Source organism: Mirounga angustirostris, unplaced genomic scaffold, assembly GCF_029215605.1.
Source record: "Mirounga angustirostris isolate CCGP_5_RB_7025 unplaced genomic scaffold, mMirAng1.0.hap1 SCAF_9, whole genome shotgun sequence".
NCBI classification, from domain to species: domain Eukaryota; kingdom Metazoa; phylum Chordata; class Mammalia; order Carnivora; family Phocidae; genus Mirounga; species Mirounga angustirostris.
Genome location: NW_026991717.1, coordinates 43,165,467 through 43,189,721, shown reverse-complemented (window position 1 = coordinate 43,189,721; position 24,255 = coordinate 43,165,467). Strand labels below are relative to the sequence as shown.

The window sequence follows — 24,255 nt, the reverse complement described above, 5'->3', positions numbered from 1 at the left end:
TCTGTATTTGTGACTTGGGATAATCCATTTACATTTCTGGGCTTCATTTTTCTTTCTTTCTTTTTTTTTTTTTTTGAGATTTTATTTGTCAGAGGAGTGCGAACACAAGCAGGGGGAGTGGCAGGCAGACAGAGAAGCAGGCTTCCCGCCGAGCAAGGAGCCTGATGCGGGGCTCGATCCCAGGACCCTGGGATCATGACCTGAGCTGACGGCAGACGCTTAACCTACTGAGCCACCCAGGTATCCCTGGGCTTCATTTTTTTTTGATGATCCCTAAGGTTTTTAAAGCTATATTTTCAGACCCATATGTCGTTTATACCATTAGATCTAGCACTTTGCAATTATCTCTACTATATAAGGGGCTGCACTCCTATCTCTACTATATAAGGGGCTCCTGAGCCTTCAAAGACCTGTAAGACCTCCTAGTTCCAAAGAATATTCTACGGAAGATAATATGCAAATGAAGATAAATAACACAAGATTAGCTCTTAAAGTCAGTTAAAGAGCAAACTAAAGAAATAATTGTTGGATGAATGGGGTAGATTAGTGTTTCCCAGACTCTTCTGTGGATCATCACTTCTTCAAGATGGTGATTAGTTTTCCTTTACAGACAGGTTCCTAGGTCAGTTGAGTTTAGAAATGCTGGGTCAAATAAAATTAAGCAGTTTATTTATTGAATACCTTCTCAGCATCTTTGATTTCTATAATGAATGCACATCTGCATAATCTTTGGTTTCCCACACTCTTTTTGTATGAGAACCCCTTAATTTTTTTCTGCTTAAGATCCTCGACTACCCACTAATTCAGTGGAATGCCATTTGGGAAGGTGGTGTTAATGATAAGTGTGTTAGAAGCTTAAAGTGGGGAGCCAGGGAGGATTTTAAGGAGATGGTGGGGTTTGGGCAGATCTCGAGCTCCAGGCTGGATTTTCCTCGCTGCTGAGGTTGTGGGCATCTGTCACAACAGTCTTTGGCAGCAGTGGCCAGAGAAGTGAGTGCATGGACCCCTGACACTTTCTTCAGTGGATCAGTCTCTCTTCTCAGAAGTGTTCCTCTGACAGAGTTAACCCATCTCAAGTGCCAAATCCCCTGAGGCTATTGGGGGAACTCACTTCCCACCATCTCTCACTAGAGTGCTTTTCTATTTTTGCACCTGCTGTATCCAATAGAAACAAGCTGATTTCTAGCCTCACAATTTCCTAACGTGCTACTGTGACGGGCTCATGGCCCCAAAATAGAACTTAGCTACTCCTTAACCCACAGTGGGCCAGGCTGAGCTGCTCAGGCTGGTCCAGGGACAAGCCGCACTCAGTTACCTGGGGGTGCCCCACCCCAGAGCCACTAAAGCAGGATTCCTTGGAGAGGGGCCCAAGGAATCTGTATTTTTAACAAGCCCCAAGGCCATGGATTTAGGACATGAACTTGGCAGCTAAACCAGCCTGACTCTGCTTAGTCCCGGTGAGCCTGTATAGACTGTCTCTCACCATACGTTAGATTCCATTGGACCCTTTGAATCTAGAGTTACCCTGGGGAAGGCTTGGGAGGTCGGCGTGCCGTGCACTGCAGGCCCACAGCAGTGCAAATTAAGAGTTCCCGAATTCCATATAGCTTTCCTCAAACAACTACAGCCCAGTCTTTGTAGAATTAGCTAGGAGTTACTGAGTTGAATCCCTCTGTTGCAAATGGGGTTCTCGAAATGCATGGTCTTAATAGAGCCATCCGGGGAGGGAAGAATCAGGCTTGCACTGGGCAGGCTGGAAGGGGCCTGGTCTCTTCATTTGGTTTATTCTGTGGGGGTTTGCTCTTGCTTTCAGAGCCCTTGGTCACGTAGCTCTTACAAAACTCATGCGGAAAAATGCGTTACAGAGAGCAGACAGGTTGATGACTTGTGATGAAGGGCTAGAACACTTGAAATGCACAGCAGGGAAAGACATTAGGTTTCAATCACATGGTGCAGCTTATTTTTAATCAGAGATGCTTTTTATTTTTCAAAGGGCAGCATAGGCATTTAACTGAGAGAAAATAAATAGGCTTTGGATGTTAGGAATAATAATTCAGGAAAGGGTCTCTAGATTTACCACTCTGTTATCGCAAATCTGAAGCAAGGAAGTATTTTGAAAGCCCAACATCAGAACCCAAGTACTGACCTAGTTTAAAATGTCAAAATGCAATGTATCCTATTAGCAGATGAGAAAGAGAATGTTCCATCTTAAAATTCCTTTTAGTTGTCGGGGGTGGGGGGCTGTTCCCCACCCCCCAGGGGGAGAGGGCATTATTTGTATAGTTTTGCAGGGCAACTGGCTTCTTAACTCTCTTTATATTCCTTGGTGGTATCTCAGCTTCGCAGTTTTAGGGGAAATTGGCTTTTGATGTGTAGCAAAAATGATAACCGGTTTTAATATAAAATACTGAATGCTGGGTATTAAACTGTATGGCAGTAGGAAGAATGGAGTGTCAGAGAGCATTAGTTTTCAAGGCTTGAAATGAAGTGGCTTAACTTATCAAGAGAAGCCTTAGAGATAGACCAACTCTTAAAGGAGGGGCCCAGATGGATGGTGGGTGATGAGTGCGGGGTGCCTGGTGCTGTGGATTCTCATAAGGGGTCCAAGGAGGTCTTTCCTATAATTGAATCCTTTGCTTCCAAAAGATGGTCTGTGCCAGAGTTTAGTCCTGATGCTGACATTCTTCCTCCTCCTTGCTCTCCCCACTGCCAGGAGCCTAGGGCCTGAAGGAGGTGCTTGATCAGCCAGAAGGAAGGTGAGCTGGCAGAAGGAAAGGGAGTTTAGAGATCACAGCACCTGCTCTGTCGAGACCGGGCCAGTGCTGAGAGTCACTGGCTCGAGAGTGCCAGATTTTCTTTAAAAACAAAAGCAACAGAACCTTGGCCAAAACCGTGCATGGAAAGGACAAGAGAAGGTCAGAAAGTGGCTGTACTTTCTAAGCTCAGCGTTCACATTCGAGCATGCATCGTCCCATGATTTTCTGTCTTTATTTTCTTGAAACACTTCTCCCACCTTTGCTTCCTACTTGTGGTTTCCTCTGTCCTGGTAGTAGGAAGATTGGGATTCCCTGTCAAGTTCTGCCACACAGTTAATTTGTGTGATGCTACTGCTTATAAACCTTTGGTGGCCCCAGGTGCTTCCGTAGCTGGACCCCAAGTCCCCTTTTGAACTGTTGTCTTCTACCAGACGGAGGCAGGTAACCACGTCACTCAGGTATACTGCAGCTGATAGACCAGGCCAGTTCAGAAGTCGCTAGGATCCAGATCACTAGGTATATGAGACAGATTTCATGGTGAGCTTGGGAACAAGTTCAGTTGGTGTATAAATAGCATAGATAGACCCCCACAGAATATGTAGTTGGGAATTCAGCTTTTTTCCAACCTCACATTATTTGTGAGCATTCCCCTATATCATTACAGTCTTCATCACGTTTTTATCTTTTTAGGCTCAAATCTTGCTTCTCAGTATGTTAGATGTGGTGTGAGAATCCGATTCTTCCTTTTAGCATGGCCTCGGGTTCTTGCCAAACCTGACGATTGCTGAGCCCCATTACAGGCCAGAAGTGGAATCAGGATGGAAATGGGAATCACTGGTTGGATTCTGAGGGACTCGAGGTTAGAAGATCTCTGTTCAGACTATCTTTCCGACACCCTGAGCTTGCTGCACCCCAGCCTACCTCTGCCGGATGGCTGTGAGGGGTAATTGTGCCCATTTAACCATCTGGTCAGGCCAGAGGCAGGGTGGGCAAGTAAGGCCTGAGGAGAATCTGGGTTCTTTTTTTCCTGAAGATTTTTTTTAAAGATGTATTTATTTGACAGAGAGAGAGAAAGTAAGCATGCATACTAGCTGGGGTAGCAGCAGGGAGAGGGAGAAGCAGGCTCCTCACTGAGCAGGGAGCCCGATGTGGGGCTCGATCCCAGGACCCTGGGACCATGACCTGAGCTGAAGGCAGACGCTTAACCGCCTGAGCCACCCAGGCGCCCCTTTGCTAAAGTTATTTTATTCATTCGAGAGAGAGTGCACATGCAGGAGCTGAGGGGAGGGGCAGAGGGAGAAGGAGAAGCAGGCTGCCCACTGAGCAGGGAACCCTAGGCAGTGCTAGATCCCAGGACCTGGAGATCATGACCTGAACAGAAGGCAGACTCTTATCCATCTGAGCCACCCAGGCGCCCCAGAATCTGGGTTCTTAAGAGGAGCTGTCTACACAGTGCTGGTAGCCAGTCCAGGAATTGACCAGTGCTGAGCCAGGGAACCTTTGCTGCAGCCTCCAACTGGTCCTGGGGCTCTTGCGAAGGTCCGTGGGCTTCCACGATACTTGCTAGCCCTTGACTCTGCCTGTGTTTTTGTTTCTACTTGTACCTTCCAGAACAATATATGAAGTTCTCAAATCTTGTTTTGGGTCAGTCCCTTCCCCCTGCCCCAAGCCAAGGCAGGTGACCAGCAACTTGAGGTCAGATAGCTATTTGATGGGACCCTTGGTCTGGGTCCTCTAGAGTCGGGGGTTGTGTGTGTGTGTGTGTGTGTGTCTGGGTAGGTGGTTGTGTGCACACGGGCAGTGTCACTATAGGAGTGAGTGGGGAAGAACTTGGTCTTGGTGTCTGAGACCTTGAACTTTCTTCTCTTTGCACTGTCCATCATCCATGGCTGTGCTTTATTTGTTTGAAGGTCAGTTCTGGGTCCTAAGGCCTGGTTGCTTCTTTGTTACAATGTCCAAGATGGTGTGGGGCGGCGAGCCTTAGCTTTGACCAGCCCCAGAAGACCTCCCTGATGCCTGTGGAGATGAGTGCTCGCCACTCTTTTGGGCTCAGTTCCTGGACGGTTTCTAGGCAGTGTTGAAGCTTGGGCCTAAGATGGTGACGTGTCCTTAGAACACACAAAGGGAGAAGGAGAAGTATGGAATGAAGGGTGCTTCTACTGGACACTCAGAGGCCTGGGTGGGTGGAACCAGGTGGGCACAAGAACTGGCCTCTGAGCAGCAAGTGTGCTCCTTCCTGGTCTGTCTTTTCATCTGTGTCTTGCTGATCTGCTTTCCTCAGAAACAGTAAGATTCTTAGCAGCGGATACCTGTTCCATGAAGTTAGAGATGAATTAGATCTATGAGAGGGAAAAACCTAGTTAAACTGCAAATGGGAAGAAAATTGGCTAGTTGGGAAAAAAAAAAAAGTGGTAAAATATACATAACAGGGGCGCCTGGGTGGCTCAGTCGTTAAGAGTCTGCCTTCAGCTCAGGTCATGATCCCAGGGTCCTGGGATCGAGCCCAGCATCGGGCTCCCTGCTCAGTGGGAAGCCTGCTTCTCCCTGCTTGTGTTCCCTCTCTCACTGCCTCTCTCTCTGTCAAATAAATAAATAAAATCTTAAAAAAAAAAAAAATATATATATATATACATACACATAACATAAAACTTGGCACTTGAGCCATGAAGTACATTCCCATGGTTGGGCACCCATCACTGCTTTCCGTCACCAGAACTTTTTCATCATCCCAAACTGAAACTCCATACCCAGTACATGCTAACTCCTTGTTCCCCCGTCCCTCGGCCCCTGGCACCCACCATTCTCCTTTCTGTTGCTATGAATCTGTGTATTCTGCACCTCATTAAGAGGAATTATAGAATATTTGTCCTTTTGTGTCTGGCTTGTGTTTTGAAGTTGACATTTTTCTTGGTATTTTAAGGAAGCCCTCTGATCAAAGTAGAGGAGAATGGGCTTTTCTCTCCTGTGGAGGCAGTCCTCCCCCTCCCTCTGCCTGTCCTTGTCCAGAGTGGCAAGGCCAGTGTTCTGCCTCAGCTAATCCTCTGTGTGGAATGAGCCGACAGCTGGGGGCTCCCAAAATTTGCTGCCGGCTGTTCTCAGGCTTCAGCATTTTCTCTAGAATGTTGAACTGAGGTTGCGAGACAAAGTACAGATTTCCCAGTTGAATTTAAATCTCAGATAAACAGCAAAAAAAAAAAAAAAAAGTATAAATATGTCCCCTATATTGCATGGGGGCATACTTAGGAATTCCTTGTGGCTTTCTCTGCAATTGAAAATTAACTAGGTATCTTGTATTTTTATTGGCCAAAATCTGGGCAACCCAATGAACACAAAATAAAGTGGCTCATGAGTGAAAGGCCATAGAGTTGGCTACAAAGATCTCCGAAGATGGGTGAATTTGATGGCAGGTTGAGAGCGAAAGGCTATTTGGCTTGTGGTAGAATGTTAAAAAATTTGGATCCCAGAAGTTGTATTTTAAAGTAACTGCATAGACTTCCATTGGTTATGTTTGCAGATAGAGGCAGTATTTACCTGCTGGTCAAACTATGATCTGCTCATGGCAGGTACCAAAAGTAGGACCCCTAATCTTAGGGCACTTATTCCTGTGCAGTTTCAGGATACCTGCTAGCATGGATCCAGGGGGAGTATTTGAGGGGTTCCCCAGAGCCAAGCTGTGTGTCTGCCCTGGCCGTGGTTTCTCTTGTTGACTGATAGAGCCAGCTGTGGAGGGGTGGTTTTATGTAGTGTGAAAAATCAAAACTTGATGCTTCGTTTCCCTCTTGTCCCTTCCTGTTCAAGAGTGAATGGTCCTCAGATTTATTCTTGTGGTGCTACTTTGAATCAGCCTTCCAAGTGTGAATTCAACAAGAATGCAACTGATGATGAGTGTTTGCCTTGAGTAAGTCAGGCTGACGCTGAATCATTCCTTCTCTGTTCTCTGTGTAGCTGTTTTCCCTTGCCCTCCCCCTTGGATTTGGGTTCCTGGGTCTGGCTGGCTTTTTTTCCTCGGTGTGTTGGAGGAGAGAAAATAATAGTTTTCAGGGTTTGCAAACAGTGTGAGCCCTTCCTGTAGCTGCTGGTGGGTAGGTGGAGAAAATCAGTGTTTGGCTCTCTTCTCCAGAGGCCAGGCCCACCTGCAGATGGGGTCCCTGGTCCCTGGCGACATGGGGGAGAGCAGAGGGGGTTGGCTGCCAAAGAGGTCCCCTGAGGGACCTGTTACTCTGTTCACAGTAAAGATGTACATGATTTATTTTGGGGTTTTGAAGCCCTAGCAGTTTGTGGCTCATTTTGGCCTCTTTCTTCCCCAAGGGACTATGTGCTATTTAATGACTCAACCCTGATTGTACTCTGGACGTTTCCTTTCCACTGAGGTCAGTTTATAGAGCCGTCCTCAAGCAAATGTTTGTGTAGGGGAGAGGGAGAAAAAGAAGGAAGAAGGGAAGCCTCTGGGCCCCCAAAAGTGGCCTTCAACTGCTGCCCCCATGCACTGGGGACACCCTGACATTTTAATGTACAGTGCTGCTAGCTTCTAGGCCTACTGGAGGAAGCTGGTTGGCTGTGCTGATGGGCACGTGGGGGCCTGCTGTCTTTAGGGCTGCTCATTCTCTGGCCAGGTGCCCCATTGAGGACTCGGGGACCCAGCTGGGGGGACACCTTCATGGGGTATGGGATCATCCTTAGGTCTGGTTGTTAGAGGTGGGACGTCAGGCAGGAGCCTCAGAGTGAAAACTTCAGAAGTTGGGTCCTGGGTCTGTACCACCACCTCCACAGAATGTCTCCTTCTGCCTTAACTCTGTAGCACTTGAGCTTGACACTGGGAGGCCAGGGCTGGGGCAGGAGCAGATGTGGCGTTCTGACCAATGAGGTCCAGCTCCTTAGTTTGGCTCAGATGCTGGAAGTCTCGTTTCCTTTATTCAGCACTTTCGAGGAAGAGTGGCCCAGGGTAGCCTAGTAAGGACCGAGCTCCTTGCGGTAAAGGTCTGAGGAGATGGCTTGTAGAGCATTCTTCCCAAGGCCCTGCCTTCCTCTGACCATATGGGATGGAGGTGGGGGGGGGGGCGCGGCGGAGAAGAGATAGACGCTAGCATCTTGTTTTCTCCCTCTCCCTACCCCCCCATTCCTCTAGACAGATTGATTTCCTGCCTCTGCTCTTCCTGAGGGGCTGACGGCATCAAACATGCTGGGGAAACATTGACATTGGGGGTAATTTGTGGGCAGTTAGGTCTGTTACTAAGGACAAAGAATTTGAGCAAAGAAGAGGGACAAATAACTGGTTATAAAGAAAACAGTGGTATGTGCTGCTCTTCTTGGAGGGTCTGTCTTGGGCAAAGGGATGTGGTACCTGCTGAGGGAAATGGGGAAGCATTGAGGACCTTGAGTCTGCCTGCAGGGAGTCTGATGAGACGGGGAGACCAAATCCCTGCGCTTGGCAGGTCAGGGAAGACTACCCAGCAGGCAGGGGGAGTGAGGGGGGCCTGCGGGGAGCTCAGAGGGGTTCATGGAAGTGCGGCTTCAGCTGAGCCTGGAGTGGTGTCCGATGTCAGAAAGCAGAGGAGGGCATTCTGGGTGGGAGAGACTGAAGAAACAAGGACCAGAAGGTGGGAGGGCACAGGTAGTTAAAAGACAGGGGCTGTGAACTGATGAAGCAGGCTTCATTTTTTATTTCACTTTTACAGCTTGACTAGTGCCCAGTTGGATGTTGGTTGGTCACTTCGAAAAAGATGAATCTCTACCTCTTGCCCCTACTCTTCAACCTCTACAGTTAGCGCTGCCCCAGAAGACCTGCCTGGAAGGCCCCCACAACCCTTCGGTGGCCAGATCTCACAGCCCTTCAGGTTTTGCTGTTCATCCTCCTTTTCTCGTAGTACCCTCTCCTTTTTGCCTCTAGAACACCTTATTCCCATGACCTGCCTTCTCCTGGGACCTTTCCTTCTTTATTTTTTTTTTTAAAGATTTTATTTATTCATTCAAGACAGAGAGAGAGAGAGAGAGAGAGCATGAGCAGGGGGAGAGGCAGAGGGAGAAGCAGGCTCCCCGCTGAGCCAGGAGCTGGACATGGGGCTCGATCCCAGGACCCTGGGATCATGACCCGAGCCCAAGGCAGATGCTTAACCATCTGAGCCACCCAGGCACCCCAGGACCTTTCCTTCTTGGCCATGCCTCCTGTCTCCTGCATGGGTCTACACTCCCCAGGCTTCAGTCCTCCAAGCCCACTTCCCTCCCTCCCTTGGCCCCTGCGCTGAGGGCTTTATTCCACACCCAGGCCCACGGGAGTCCTTGTTGGCTCTCTGCTCTTCGGCAAGCTCCCCTAGCCATACCCGTGTCACCAGCCTAGCTCCTGGGGGTTAGGATTCTGCAGCTGTGAGCCTCTGAAATGCAAAGAACTGAAGACGATTCCACAAACATCTAATTAAACGCCCTCTGAATGCAAGCTCCAAGGGAGACCAAGAACTCCCGGGGATCATCCAGTTGGTATCTGCTTCCCCTCCAGCCTCCTGTTTGCAAGCGCCTCCTCCCTTGAAAGCTCTGAATGAGCTCTAAGTATCCAGGAAGGCTGACAGCCTACTGTCCTTTTCGGTCACTTGAAATTGACGACCTTCTAGGGTGTCAGACTTGCTAGCCGTGTGGCGAGAGGCCACGAGCATCTACTGGATTTCCAGAGCTGCAGTGAGAACAGCCTCGCCACACAGGAGGAGGCAGATGTGCTCTTGAGTGGGTCCTCCCCACGGCTTAGAATGCGGGGCTGGGCCCCAGGGATTTGAGTGTTCTCTGGGTCGGTGTCCTGCGCAGGCGACTTTGAATTTCACACCCCTGTCACACAGCCAGTGCCTGGAAACCCTGAAACTATTCCTGGTATTCATAATTCACATCGGGTAGGCTTAGGTGGTATTTATAGCGCTCCCCAAGACCAGTTACTGCCCCAGGAGGTAGTGACACTTACCAGGTGCAGCGGAGGAGACACAGGGCTGAAGACATGCTTTTTTCGGCTAATTTTAGATTCCCAGTGGATGGGGATGGGAACGAGGGCTTATCACACAGTCAGTATGCTTTCAGAGGCTCTGATTGCCCTGGGAGACTGAAGTACGGACATTTGTGGCCCTTTCTGTTCCTAGGGCTTGCTGCCCTCTGTGTTTGTGCCTCCCTGCCCAGGTTCTCCCTAGCTCTGCCCTTTCTTGCTGCCCCACTGCAGGAAAGCGTGCAGACAGGGCTTCTTGACGTTCTAGCATTAGGCCACAAGCTGTGGGATGGGGGTTTGGAGCGGGAGAGGACTTAACCAGTAGGACATCGTGCCTTACAAACTGTTGTACAACCTGGTAATGCTGTTGAGTTTGCGTCTGCACTGTAGCGTAGGGAAGGGTGATATCCTTGGGGTTTCCTGGAGATTTTTGAGCTGCCTATTCTTTTAAGGCAGAGGCGGGTGACTGCAGAGGCTCTAGGCCCCGTCTATCTCGGGCGTTTAGGCCTTGCTGTCAGAAGAGCCTCTTCAAATGAGCTGCCTCCCTGAGAGGGGGGCTCCGCATGGGGAGAGCGCCTGCTGCGGACAAGGTGTACCAGAATATGGAGAGGCAGGAGGCCGCCTGGGGTGTGTTGGTGTTTCTACCATCCCTCCCCCGTTACAAAGCCCTGACAAGCTGAGGCCCTTGACAAAGGGGAGGTGTGTGGCAATGTGACTGGGCAAGTGCTTGCTTGAATGTTTGTGGGGACCAGCGGCCAGGTGGAGGAGCCCAGGGAAGGGTGGCCAAGTCCTATTTTGCCTCCTTTGCTGCTTGGCTCTAGGTGGGCCTCTCATTTGTCATCTCTTGCCTGAAGCACCCAGGACAAATTGCCTGGGGTGGTTTTCTTTCGTGTGGCTTGTGATGACTTGAGCTACCTGTCCTGGTATAAATAGCCATAGCTTGGAAGCAGGTCTGCCAGAAAGCTTGGGGGGTGGGGTGGGGTGGGGAAATCTTTCCTTAAATGATGGTGACGGGACAGTCGGGTCTGATTCACTCTTCCTCACCAACAGTTGTTGGGTCTTGGCTTCCCCTTCTTGGGATTTGGAGAGATTCAGAGGAGGCAACAATGGAGCCTTTATTGGCTGCCGGCTCCCAGAGCAGCCCTGCTGTGGTCGTGCTGGCATCGTCCTCCGAGCAAGGGCTTGCGTAGGGATGGAGAGTGGGGACAAAGCTTGCTTTTGTGCCCAGGCCTTTCTCCAGTTTCTCTGCGTGCTGAGGATCAGGCAGGGTCATCCGCCCGCCTCTCCCCTCATTCCTTGAGATGGGTATTAAAAATGGTAAGTTTGCAGTCTTTCACGTTGGGGGTCCTTCTATGCTTGTCACTTCTCCTTCTGAGTTGGGTGTAGTAAGAAGGGACAAAAGAGACGTGTCTGGTTGGTCCTGGTTTTTTTGCACCTTTTGTGGAATGTGTCTGAAACCTCTGTGGGGGAAGGGTTGTATACAAATAAGAAACGTGGGGTTGAGGGGGTGCCTGGGCGGTTCAGTCAGTTAAGCATCCGGCTCTTGATTTCGGCTCAGATCGTAATCTCAGGGTCCTGGGATCGAGCCCCACGTTGGGCTCTGTGCTCAATGGGGAGTCTGCTTGAGATGCTCTCTCTCCCTCTTCCTCTGCCATCCCCTCCCCCACCTCCATGCACCTGTTCACTCTCTCTCTGTCTCAAACCTTAAAAAAAATGCGGGGTTGATGCAGGGTTGAGTGGTCCCCTCAGGCAGCCAGATCTGCTCAGCCTAGGCATTTCTTCTTTCTTACTCTATTCTTCATTCCTGCCCCCTTTCCCTGGTGACAGGGGATGTGATGGGAGGCCACGGTGGTTAAACCACCAAAGAGTCTGCTAACTCACATGGTCACGTGGCACAGCTACATTTGGCAAGCAGTGTCAAGACAATTTAATTGCTCTTTCTACCCTATAGGGCAGAAAAATAATAGGATACCAGAATATGAATGTGTGTTATTCAAAAAAAGGTAAAGTATTTTTTAAATCGGTAACTACATCTCCACTATTCCTTGAGCCTTGACTATCCTTTGAAATTGATTTACAACAGAGGGACCTTTATTAGAGGTAGTTAGAAGCTCTGATGGAGATTGCTGCCGGCCCAGGAGTGGCCTGGTCAGCACAGAAGAGGGAAAGTACAAGTGTTGGCTAGACCCTATCTGAGCACATGAAGTAATGGTCCAGGATGCCTTGCTTTGTAGGAGTCAGGAAGGAGGGTTGATGAGTTTTGTGAACAAATCACGGAAGGAGCCCCCTGCAGAGTATACTTTCACTGAAGGAGAGGGCCAGGTTGCAGGTACTGCTCTTAGGCTCTGTGCTGCCCACAGCCGATCCTCCCTTGGCTTCAGTCTCCTGAGAGGCCTGTGGGCGGACCAGTTAAGGTAAGCCATGGAGTTGGCTGGTGGCCCCATGCGTTAGGGAGGTCTGTTTTAGAATCTGCCACTGTCGTTGGCTTCCTGGTGTCGAGCCCATGATTTCCTTTCCTGGACCCTGAGGGTGGAGATTCCTAGCCTGGGGGTTTGCAGGCATGGATACTGGAAAGGTATTCCACCTCAGGGATGCAGGGAAGTCTGCGGAGTCAGAGGGGCTGCTGTGCTTAGGAGGAGGGTGGGGTAGTGCTGTAGGCTGAAGAAGGAGAGAGGAACAGGAGGAAATGGCCCTGAGCTGGGGGGTGTGGCTTTGCCAGTTGGTCCAGGCCTCCCTTCTAGGACTGGAGAACACAAAGCCAGCTTGGTGCAAGGCTTCGGTGGGAATGGGAACCACATGGAGGCTGCAGGCTGGACTGCATCCTCGGATTTCTCCTTCCCTATTGCATTGTTTTGTGTCTCATCTTTAATTGAAATGCCCTTGTTAGGAAATCCAGCTCTGGTGAAAAGCTATCCTGACCGCAGAGCAACCACCCCCGTAGTCAGGAGGAGGATGTGGAAGAAGACACTAAAACAACTGGAGAATCCCAAGAATTGCCTTTTTGTTGTACAGTTGGGCTGTTGGCGGTGGCCACGGGCCCTGTGGCTGTTGGGGAGGATTTACTCCCCTTCAGAATAGGGGGGCCTCCTGCCTCGCCCCCAACCCCATGGCTCTGGTAACCCTTTTCTGAACTTCCACTGATGTTTTTGTATCCTCTTGCCACCCTCCAGTGCTAATAGTGAGTAAAAAAGATAAAAGGCTCTGCTGTATTTAAACTCTTGAAAACTGTCCCTCTTAGGGAGCAAGGCTAAAGCCCCCCACTGACTTCCCCTTGCTCTGACCCCGCCTCCAGTGGCTGAGGGATGACGAGGCGCTCGCTGGTGTTGCCCCCTGAATCCTCTCTTCTCTTCCTCCCTCCTTCCTTGAAAACAAATGACAGCTCTGTTTTTCGGATGTGGATGCTGAGAAGCAGTGCTTGTCATGGACCGATCCTGTGAGGAGAGGCAGTGGCCTTCCTGGCTGGGGGCGCCCATCCGGGCTTGTCCTGCCGTTGGACTCCATGCTTCACTCGAGCTCCAGGACCCCGTGCTTCTGGTTGACATGCAACCCTTGGTTGCTGAACAAGAAGTGTTGAATGTTCCTAAGAGTTGTCCTTTGAGTTCTTAGAACAAATCGTCATTTCCTGATACTACTTTCCTTGTAAATGTGAAACTGTATAGAAAGTAAAGTTAGTTTCTTGGAGAGTTGAGTCATTGGGAAGTTACCTTTGTATTTTTAATTTTGTCCATGTGATTGGACTGTGTTTTAAGTTCTATCTGACTTGGAAGATGTGTTTAGCTGCAAGTGTTCCTCAGTCTACTAGGGAACCCAGATACTTGGGCTGCGGGTAAATAATTAGAAACTTGGAGTTGCGGAGGATCACTTTTATTCTGGGTAGCAGCCAAATATCAAGCATTCTTGGAAGGTCTGATGAAATGCTCATTTTAAATGCAAATTCTTTGCACAGTTAGAAGGAAAATGGAATCGTTCTGGCTCCAAGCATTCGCTCAGCATTTTTGCCATTCCTTCTGATGGCTGAGGGGAGGGCTTGTGACTAAGTCCTTCAGCATTTTTATTATGATTTCGGATTTGTGCTTGCTGAGAGGAAGCCTTGCTCTGGGACATTAACCCTCTGTTGCCATCTGTGGTGTTTTCACTGGTCTCCCCCTCCCCCTCCCCAATCTTTGGATTACCTCTCTCATTTGGTTTATGGATGACGGATGTACTAGGAAATTCATGGTGAGTGGTTTTTGTTGTTGTTTGAAGCGAATGAAATGTGTTAAACACCAGCTCCTGGGCTATGTGCCTTATAGCCTTAGAAGTTCAGCTTCCCTCTTGGTTCCTCTTCTGGATGTCTTCTCCCACTTCTCTGGTTAGCCCACTACTCTGTCCCAGCCTGGGATCCGGAGAACCCTTGGACTTGTGCATGATGGGACAGTAGGATTCCTGTGCAGCTGGCTGGATGGCTGGCTCCCTGTCCTGGACTGTCTGAGGAACACATGCACAATGATGAACCTACAGAGGTAGTTAAAGATGTTAGTCTTCTCATATCAGACAAGTTAAATTCCTCTTTCTGAAAGTGAGAATTTTACTTGGAAAACAACTTCTGTGTTCTTTGGTTCTAGAGGCCGTTAGGTAGTATATGGAGATGCTCAGCCTCCCAGTTAATCTGGTCTCTTTCATGGGAGGTGTGCATTCAGCTAGAGCCAGGAGATAAGGTTTTGGGAATGGCAAGGTGGCAGCATATTTTTTTCTATCCCTAAAATAATGACTTGATACTGAGGCTATCCCCTAAGCTGGGGTGGCAGGCTGATTGATGGTTGCCAAGCATTATGAAAATGGAAAAACCATATACATCGTTGAGCGCAATTATAGCCATGTCATTTCCTTCTACTTTTATTGTAAAGCTGTCTCACTTTGTTGCTTACGCATTTTTGCGTAACAATATAGAATTTGAAATGCAGTTGCCATATTGGTCCTTAGTTTGTTGATTGCAAAGAATCATTTTAGAGTTGGAAAGAGCTCCTCAGGTCTAGGAACTCTCTGCTTTTCATTTCTGTGAACTGGGAGGTCACCAGGGACTTCTTTGGTGGGTGGTGATACAGAGAAACAAGTTATCTTCAGCATTGCTGCTCCTCCCAATGTAAATGTGATAGGGCTGAGAGAAGACTGGTGGGGATGTGCCCCTGATCAAATGCCCCTTTTAGAGTAAGAGACAATAAGTAGCTCCAGGCTTGAACTGCCATACTGGAAGGCTTTGAGAAGTAATGGTTGAATCCAGTTTAGAGGTTGCAAAATCTCTGAAATGGGCAAGCATTGTCATTGTTGAATGACAATGAACCAGAGACCTAGGAATTCAGGTGCTATGCCCAGACCAAGCAGCCCACCATGGGAAGAATTAGGATTTAGGACTTTGCCTGAGTGTTCTTCCTGCTTTTCCTGTATTTTAATAAGGGTTCTGAGCCTCCGTACCATTGGCCTCCATACCACTGGTTGGATGATTCTGTTGTGGAGGCTGCCTTGTGTGTCATAGGATGTTTTGCACCATCCATGGCCTCTACCCACTAGATGCCAGTAGCCTACATTACCACCCCACCTTCGGTTGTGACAGCCAAAAATGTCTCCAGACATTGCCAAATATCCCCCGTTGGGGGCGAATTCTTCCTGGTTGACCACCAGTGTTTGAGTTGTAGATGATGACCCTGGGAATTCATAAACACAACTCTTAGATAGCTTGAACCCTATCCTTTTTTTGTTTTGATATGTGAACTACACAGCTGAAATAGTGTTTACTAGAGCTCTTACAGTAGCTAAAACTGGCTCAACGGCCATTTACAAGAAAGTGATAAACACAGTTCTGAACCGAATTGCATTGTGTTTGGGATGACGGTTTTCCCTTGAGCAGATTTAATTGTGGTTTTCTCCTTAGATTTTGGACACAGAGGACTTGTCTCCACTAAGCAGCTTGTACTTCTGATTTTAGCTAATGGTTGTGCATGGGGACAATGTGTGTAGTGAGTAGGGAAGAAGTCAAAATGCTCTGAAGGCGGAGGAGATTTTGGCAATCTGAAAATGGTGATGGATTGGTCTCCCATTTTGCAAACCTTGGTGTAAGCTTGGAAGAGAATGCTTAACAACTTAAACTTCTCTAAATACAGAGCAGGTGTGGGCACAGAAATTGAAGTAGACCATGACTTGATGCATTCAGTAGTTGCTGTGAATCAGTGGCTGCGAAGAGAGAGAGTCTGGAGACCTGGGTACTGTACCTGGGCCAGCCTTATGCTCTTTTGGTCAAGTCACCAAACATTTGGGTGGTAGATTCCTTAGCCTTAGAAGGAAGGGCACAGTCAAGATTCCTGCTTCCTGGATGGGGGTGAAGTGCTGCGTGGTGAAGCAAGGTATATGAGACCATAGGATAAACCTAAGACTCTCACTGGAGCCTTGATTTTGCTCAGGAAATTTGGAAGACGCAAGGTTACTTTTGAATGAAAGCAAGCATGCACGTATTGAATAAGTGCAAAACTTGCATGATCTGAATTTAAGCTAGAACATTGAACTCAATAAATGAAGGCAATTTAATGCTTGCTGTGAATTTCTTCTCCATGCCAGGTGCTTCCCTGCCCGCCCCCCCCCCATTTTGTTGGAAAATTCTGGCAGAGTTTGCCAAGTCATGGGCCCAGGGATCTCCAAAATTACTTCTACATGTAAAATTTCTTGTGGGAATAAAAAAAAACCTTGGTGTAGAATCTAAGGTAAGTTCAGCAACATGCTCAGCAACAGAGAAGACCTTAGGGGAAAAGGGATCATGATAATAAAGGTTGTTTAGCCTTTAAGAATTCACATACTTCAAAGTTTACCTTCTTTCCTTTTGGCTTAAATGGGAAAACTTTTGGCTTGCATTGGCCTGTAAACAACACTGAAAAGGTGATGGGCCTAGTGTTGTTGTGGGATGCTAAGGATTTCAGCACATTACCTGAGAGTTGACCTAATCTACAAAATGTGCCAGAGGAGATAGCATGCTTTATAAATTTATTTGAAATGGCATCAATGAAGTTGGCCTTGGAGTCAATGTTGAAAGTTAAAATGACCGACTGGCAAAATTACCTAGCTGGGGAAAGTTAGAAGAGTAAGACACTCCATCCAGTCAATTTTTGTTTCTGAAGTTATTTAATGTTACAAAGGAGTTGTTTTTTGATGTTGATGTTCGTGACCATTCTTTAGAAATTAACGTCAAAAGCTTCAGACGGGACCCCACATCCCCACACTATCTGGTTTCTGGAGAGCAATAAGGCGGGTGACTGGCAGACACCTAGGAATGAAGAACACCTAGGAATAAAGCAGTTGCTGAGTAAAACTGCTCCTGTAACCATTTGTCAACATTACCTTATGTGAGGCAACTTTACTATGTGACGTAACAAAGATAATTTATAATGTCTTCATGCAGGCAGGGGTTTTTCTTTGTCTTTTCTTGGCGTGTAATTGAAACAGAGCCTGGACCAAATGAGAAACATTTGTGTTTGGAAAAAGATTCCAGAGGCTTCTTGACTGGGGTCCTACACTGCTTCCTTATTTTCCTTGGAGCGTGTATGCAGACTTCTCATCTGAGATGAGCATTAACAACATTGCCATTTCTATCTGTTCATAAGCGAATGCATTTTAGGATCAAGGGAATGGTGTAAATTCTAGACCCACAGGACGCACCCAGTGAATCAGAAGAAAAAGTGTGGAGGTTGATCTGTCTCAAGAAATCCGTGGCTGTAGAATGAATGTATAAATATAGTTGCTTTAACAATGCTACTTCCCCAGAAGCTGTGTCCTTCATAAAGAAAAGTGTGCCTGTGTATTCCAAAGTCGCATACTTTCCGAGTAGGTCCCGGAGGAACACCAGCTTTGCAGAGGAAGTGGGGTCTTCAGCCCTTGGGGAAATAGGGCCTGAATGGGGTGGACTGATGTGATTGAATATTTGTGTTAGTGCTGTGTGTGTGTGTGTGTGTGTAAAACTCTTAATAACCCCCCCCCCAAAAAAAACCCAAACCTATCCTCTTGTTCAGGCTGTCAGTGTGCGTGGTTTGATTCTAAAATGGGCACCCTGAGAGCCACCCGCAAGAACCCTTGAAACATTAAGGCATGGTCACTTCATAGGTAACTGAGTCCTCACTGTTGGCCAAGGTTTATGTTGGATGCTCTGTAGGGCACCCAGGTAAAGGTGGTGGCTTCCTGACCTGTCAGGAACTCTCAGGGAGGTGAGAGGTTTGAGGTCTCCCATAGTGAGACAGTGAGACAAAAGCCGACAGCATGTAGGGGAAGGAAAGACTCATTTTGATTGGGAGCATCAGAGGGATTGTCTTAGAGGCTGGGAAGGAATGTGAGCCGGATTTGGGGGGAAGGTAGATTTATATCTGGTGATGCCGGTTGGGCTTTCCTGGAAGGAGTGTGACTTGAGCACAGACCCCGAAGTGGGTGAGTGGAAGGCAGGAAGTGGTGGGATTCTCCCCGGAACATTCTGGAGCCTGATTTGTGGCTCATGGAGGCGTGTCTGTGTGTGTGTCTGTGGGAAGGGGCTGAGTTGGGGCAAATCATGTAGGGGTCTAATTGTGCAGGGGTTCCTATCCCAAGGTAAGAAATCTCAGTGTGGTGGAGAAGGGAGAAAGGAGGTAGAGAAGGCAGTACTACAGACAGGATAGAAAGGCACAGGAAAGAAGAAAATGAACACCTTTGAGTCTAAATTTGGGTCTTTCTGCTGCTGTCAGACTGATTGATGGGGAAGCCAAGCTGCTCATGTATCCTGGGCCTTTGGGAAGACTGTTGATTTTTTTTTTTTCTTTTTTTTCAGATTTATTTATTTATTTATTTGACAGAGAAAGACACAGCGAGAGAGGGAACACAAGCAGGGGGAGTGGGAGAGGGAGAAGCAGGCTTCCTGCTGAGCAGGGAGCCCCATGCGGGGCTCGATCCCAGGACCCTGGGATCATGACCTGAGCCAAAGGCAGACGCTTAACGACTGAGCCACCCAGGTGCCCCCCCTTTTTTTTTCTTGTATCTTTATTTCAGTTGTAAGTTTTCAAACCTGAATGTGGAATCACGGACTCAGGCTGTACTCAGAAGAGGTCCAGTCATACTCTTCTTCCTCCCCAAATTCTTAACTCCTGTTAGTTGTCTGTGAAGTTCTCTGTAAAGAATCCTTACTGCCTCTTTTCACTGTTCCCTGGCTCTGAGCCTACTGGGTGCCCTGTGTAAGGTGCAAGGGATGCCTCCAGGAAAGGGCAGTCCTTGCTCTGTAGGAGCTCCAAGCTGAGACAGGAGAGAAGAGAGGATTAGGATTCTAGACCAGTATGAAAAGCGCGCTGGTGGGGATTTCCCAAAACCTGCACAGGGAATTACAGGAGAGCGTACGAGGGAGCGCTGGTTGGGACGGGGCGCTGGACAAGACCACCAGCTGTTTGACACGACGGGTTGTGGCTTACTTAAATATTTCCTACCTTCGCGTGGGGCCTAAAGTTGCCTTCTAACAGCTTAGCCTTGAAGTATGGCCAGTATTTTGGGGCTTTTTGGGTCATTTTAATCCCCCAGCCGCTCCCCCAGCCCTAGTTTGGGGCAGAACACAGGCTATTGTGTGTGGGAGTTAGTCACGGGATCCTTAATCCCTCTGTGTCAAGTATTGCATATGGAATAAAACTGTCCTGGAATTACTTTGCTATTTTAAAAATGTATGTAGGAGAGAGTGGGGTTAATTAAAAATTTATTTTAGAGCATTTTTATCCTAATCTCCTATCTCCAAGGATACCAGAAGTACAACTATTAGTTGTGTGTGTGCGCGTGCGCATGCGCACGAGTGCTTGCGCATTTGCAGGGAAGAATCTTTAAAACTTTTTCACCTTAAAAGGAACTACCACCTTCTCCTAGCACTCAGCACGTGCCTGTCATCTGGGTGTGTAATAAAAGGGGCAAACGTGAGGGCTACAGGAATAGAGCTACATTCATGCCTCTCACCCACCCCTTCAGGACTGTGTGCCATCCCATTACCCAGGGCACCTGGGGAGAGGCACCCTGAGGCCTGGAGGTGTGGCCTTTTCCTGCCTGTGTTCTCCAAGGCATGTGGAAGTCACTAGGACTTACACTTGAGCACAGTCCCGTGCCCCAGAAATGCAGGGCTGTCGTTGGAGGGTCTACTTTCAGTCCTGGCCCAGGCCTTGATGGAAAGGAACTAGTTGTTAGATGGAGTGACTAACGCCAGGGACTTGCTCCTCATTGCGAGTGTCAGCCCCCTCCTTGGCTGAAGAGTCTCATCTGCAGATTGTCTGGGTTAAACATAAAAAAGCTACCTCTGGAATTTGTTTCCAGGTTGGGCTGTTCTCCCCTCTGGGTCACAGTGGGTGGGAACAGTGACCGTGCCTGTAAGTGAGCGAGCACTCTGAATTTGAGAAGGATCCCACTTAGAGTCTCAGTGCAAAAGGGGCATGAAATCATTTTGTTCCCTTGTTAGTTGCTGAAACCCTTGTCCTCCTGGAATTGGCAGGCCTTTACTTTTCCTGAACTCCTAGCGATGATTTCCCTGGAAGCTATTGTTTTGAATCTGTCAAGAAGAATGTTGGGCCTGTTATGTACGTACACTTGCATGCATGCTCACACACATCTACACACACTCAAACTGGGATCCATGCATGCACACACAGGAAAGCCAGGCCTGTCTTGGGTTCCAGAGATGGCAGGATCCAGTGGAATGTTAACTTCTAAAGACAGTGACCTATTAAAGAGTGGGTTCTGTTTTTTACTTAGGCTTTTGCTTTGCTTTTTTAAACCAGGCTTGAGTGAGGAGAAGAGCCTCTTAAGCGGAGGTGAGGGACTGCAATGCTTCCTTTATTAAAGGCACATGCTACGCTGTGTCTACCCAGGGTATCAGTCCAAGCGGTCCCGAACGAGTGAAAATGTTGTTGAATGTCCTGGTGCCAATGTTTGGCAATTATAACCAAAAAATAAAAGTGGCAGCTTTGTCTGTTGCAAAACAGGGCTCGTTTCTGAATTGCATGCTCTTCTTATTTGGCCAAGATGATATTGGTAAGTGTGTGCAAAGGGCTAGGAATTGAGACCTTACTTGTTTCACCTATTTTTTTTTTTTTTTTTTTTTTGATAAGCCAGTCACTTGACCACTCCCTGAATGAGCAGAATTCTCCTGAGGAAGGTCAAGGTTTTTTTTTGTTTTTTGTTTTTTGAAAATTTGGGTATGTTCAATCTTTTTTTTTTTTTAAGTTTTTATTTATTTGACACAGAGAGATAGCACAAGCAGGGGGAGCGGCAGGCAGAGCGAGAGGGAGAAGCAGGCTCTCCACTGAGCAAGGAGCCCGATATGGGGCTCGATCCCAGGACTCTGGGATCGTGACCTGAGCCGAAGATAGCCGCTTAACCAACTGAGCCTCCCAGGTGCCTCAGGAAGGTCAAATACTGATGAGGCTCCTGGACGAGAATATGTAAGGAACCCTGGCCTTTGTATCCAGCTGAGGAGGGGGAAGGGTCAAGTGTTCCTCCAAACTTGTGAAGCCTCTAGGCCTTCATTCTCTTCTCAGCTGATCAGGAAGACTTACTGAGCTAGTTCATGGTAACAGAATGTGCCACAGGAAATAGGCTTGCAGAGCATATAAGAGGAAAGACCACTGGGTTTGCAGAAACCCAACACCAGCTTTTCCCAGAGTGACAGGCAATACCAGAGGTCAGCGTGGCCTCAGCCCCAGAGCACAGGACTGTCCCAGGGCGTGGACGTTTAAAAATGAAAATGTATTTATAGACAGTGCCCCTGGGGCCAGAATTTTCACTGTTCCTTTGTGGGCCCCACCCTTTGACAAGCACAGACCTCATTCCACAGGCTTAGTGGTGTGTCTTCAATGGGGGCTGGAAGTCCTTGTCATTGACCTGACTCCCAACTCCCCCCAAAAAAGAAAAAAAAATTGCTTTGTGACACATCCATAGAAGAGTATATAAAATGTCTAGGCACAGTTTGAAGAGTAAATTGAACGTCTGTGAAGCCCACAGCCGGGGTAAGAAAGCAGTGTTCCAAATACAGTACAGGATCCCCTGTCACCGCAGAGGTGACAAGTGTCTTAACTTTTTTTTTTTTAAACCAATCCTGCCTTTCTTATTGTTAGTACCTATGTATGCATTCCTAAATAACGTGTATTTTTGTTCCCTGATGTTCATTTCATTCTTGGTTTTGGAAAAATCAATGACCAAGTATAAACATAGCTTTGGGAAGCTTCCTGCAGAAACGGCAAAGGATGCCTGGAGGAGCAGAGGGCTCTCAAACTGCTGTGGGCGTTTCTAGCTGCGGGTCTGACTTTTTCCACCAGAAATGCTACCAGAAGTCAGTTTTCTCAGTTGGCCCTGCCCTTGTGTATCACTTTGTAAATGGGGTTGTCATTCACACCCCCATTTACAAAGGGGTCATAGAAAGTTTGGAGAGAATTAGAAAAGGGGACTTCTTATAACGTTTTAGTCCAGCCAGATGTACAGAGAGAAACTTCAGGTGGCTTATGAACTCTTTGAAGCTGTATGCGTTATGTTCTTTTGGGTGAAAGAGTCCCATGATACTTCCAGAGGAGTTTGTGGACCCTCCTTCTCCGTAAGGGTAAGGAATAATGTAGCCATCATGGTAGGTGGTGTTTTTTTGTTTTTGTTTTTTTAAATGAAGGCTGGAGCTGTGGAAGACTTGTTGAAATCTGTTAGGTCTGCGTTGACTTTGTAAGTCTGAGCGTGCCTGAGTGTTGAAAGGGAAATGAGCAGTAAGTTACACTGTGGATTGTCCAGGGTGGAATTCTTGACCGTGCTGCGGGTGGCCCAGCAGGCTTTACATGCTGTCTGAAACCTGCATCTCCTTTTCTTGACCCAGAGTAACTAAGGAGAATGCCAAAATGGGGGGGGGGGGGGGCGGGAATTGGGATGGTTGTTGTAGTTTCAAAACAAATGACCTCACTGCCTAAGTTCCACTTGATGCAAGAGAAAACCCTAACTTCTGCCTTATAAATAATGGACCTTTGGGGAAACACATCCAAATACCCATTTAGTGAGGGTGGGGGCAGATGTGTCACTGCTGACGTTCACTCCTTAGAAACAGAATACAGCTACTGTTATTACCAACTCCCTAGTCTTTTCCTTAAGAGATGCAGCAATTTAAATTTATAATGACGGACTTTGACTTCTTCAAAGTAGGGGAGTAATGATGCTTTGTGTGAGCTAACTTACTGTGAGGTACTTTCAGCATTGTTCCAGCAATGGGAGGGAATTGTTGAGTTCCTTGGCTGAGGGACACCTGAGTTTTACCCCGTTCATGTTCTTTTTATGGATAAGGTACCGGGAGGACAGCAGAGTTAGCTGTGATGTGCCTAGGGATGCCTTGACTTGTCAGGGTCAGCTGGAACTAAAACCCCAGGGAAAGAGTTATTTCCATGATTATGGTTTAAATATATAATTGGATGAAGATCAACTTAAAAACGTAATCAGACTCCTTTCCTAGAGAATTAGCCTTTTGAGCATCCATATCATTTTAACAGAATGACCATTGACCACAGTCTTAGCCCACCCATTTTTGAAATGCCCTACTTAGAGCCTCCGAGCATTTCCTGGGTGTGTTCTGGTCTCTTGGGTCTATAAACTCAATGTCTGGGAAAGGAGCTTTTGTTCTGGTTCTGTGTTCCTTATATTTCCTAAATTGAGACTTTTTAGGTGTTAATTTTTTTTGTTCGTTTACAAAGTTTTTATACTTCTCATACTCAAATGTCTAAGATTTTCTTTTTCTTTTAAATGTTGTTTTTGAAAAAAAAAAAACAGGAGTTTCACTTAGGCTGTTGAAGTCTTTGGGGATTGGGGAGAGGGGAGAATATAGGGGAAGGATTAAGATTTGGAAATGCAGGCTGCTCTGTCTTGTTTCATCAGTTAAGAGCCAGATGGAATAAGAGTAACATTTAGAAACTGAGTTTTATTAAGGAAAGTAATTTACAGGTAAATTTAAGCTTTATAGACTTGATTCTGTGATTCCATTCCTGGTATTGCCAGTACTTGTTGCTAATTTTGGGCAAGGCAGCTCCCCTTGAAGTCTTGATTTTTCTCCTCTATAAAGACAGGATGGATCCAATGACCTCCAAGGACACTTTGCAGCTGGGGCCCCATGTTGGGGGGATCTGTAGAGAGGCTGCTCTAGGAGCTGCTGGGGTGGGATGGTGCCCCTCCCAAGACTGAGGACAGAGGGGTTGTCTGCTGTAGGACTGCAAGGTGCTCAGAGACTATTTGCCTTGGGAGTCTTCTTTTTCTACCCACTCTGTCATCTGAACCCCACTGGTGTCCTTTGGTGTAGGGCGCACATTGCATCCCTACTGACATGGCCACCTGCCCTAACACATGTCATTTGTCTCCTTTTTGCCAGCGCGCTGTTGTAGGGTAACATCTGGACTGGGTTCCTGGACCCTTGGATGTCTTGCTGCCCACAAACTCCTGGATCAACTTGTTGAAAATAGTGAGTAATCTGCACGTTTCTACTTGGCATGCAACTGTAGACGTGTGGAATTTGAGGGCTGGAGGGTT

At 47.6% G+C, this 24,255-nt stretch overlaps 1 protein-coding gene across 12 annotated transcripts in view; it reads left to right on the top strand.

Annotated features, from left to right (window-relative positions):
• Nucleotides 1-24,255, top strand: part of TLN2 (talin 2) — a 430,586-nt gene that overhangs the window by 47,408 nt on the left and 358,923 nt on the right. For all 12 annotated transcript variants that reach the window (XM_064570358.1, XM_064570361.1, XM_064570366.1 and 9 more), the window contains one exon: nt 24,098-24,187. The gene's annotated coding sequence lies outside the window, so the exon portion shown is untranslated. The remainder of the gene's footprint in view (nt 1-24,097; nt 24,188-24,255) is intronic.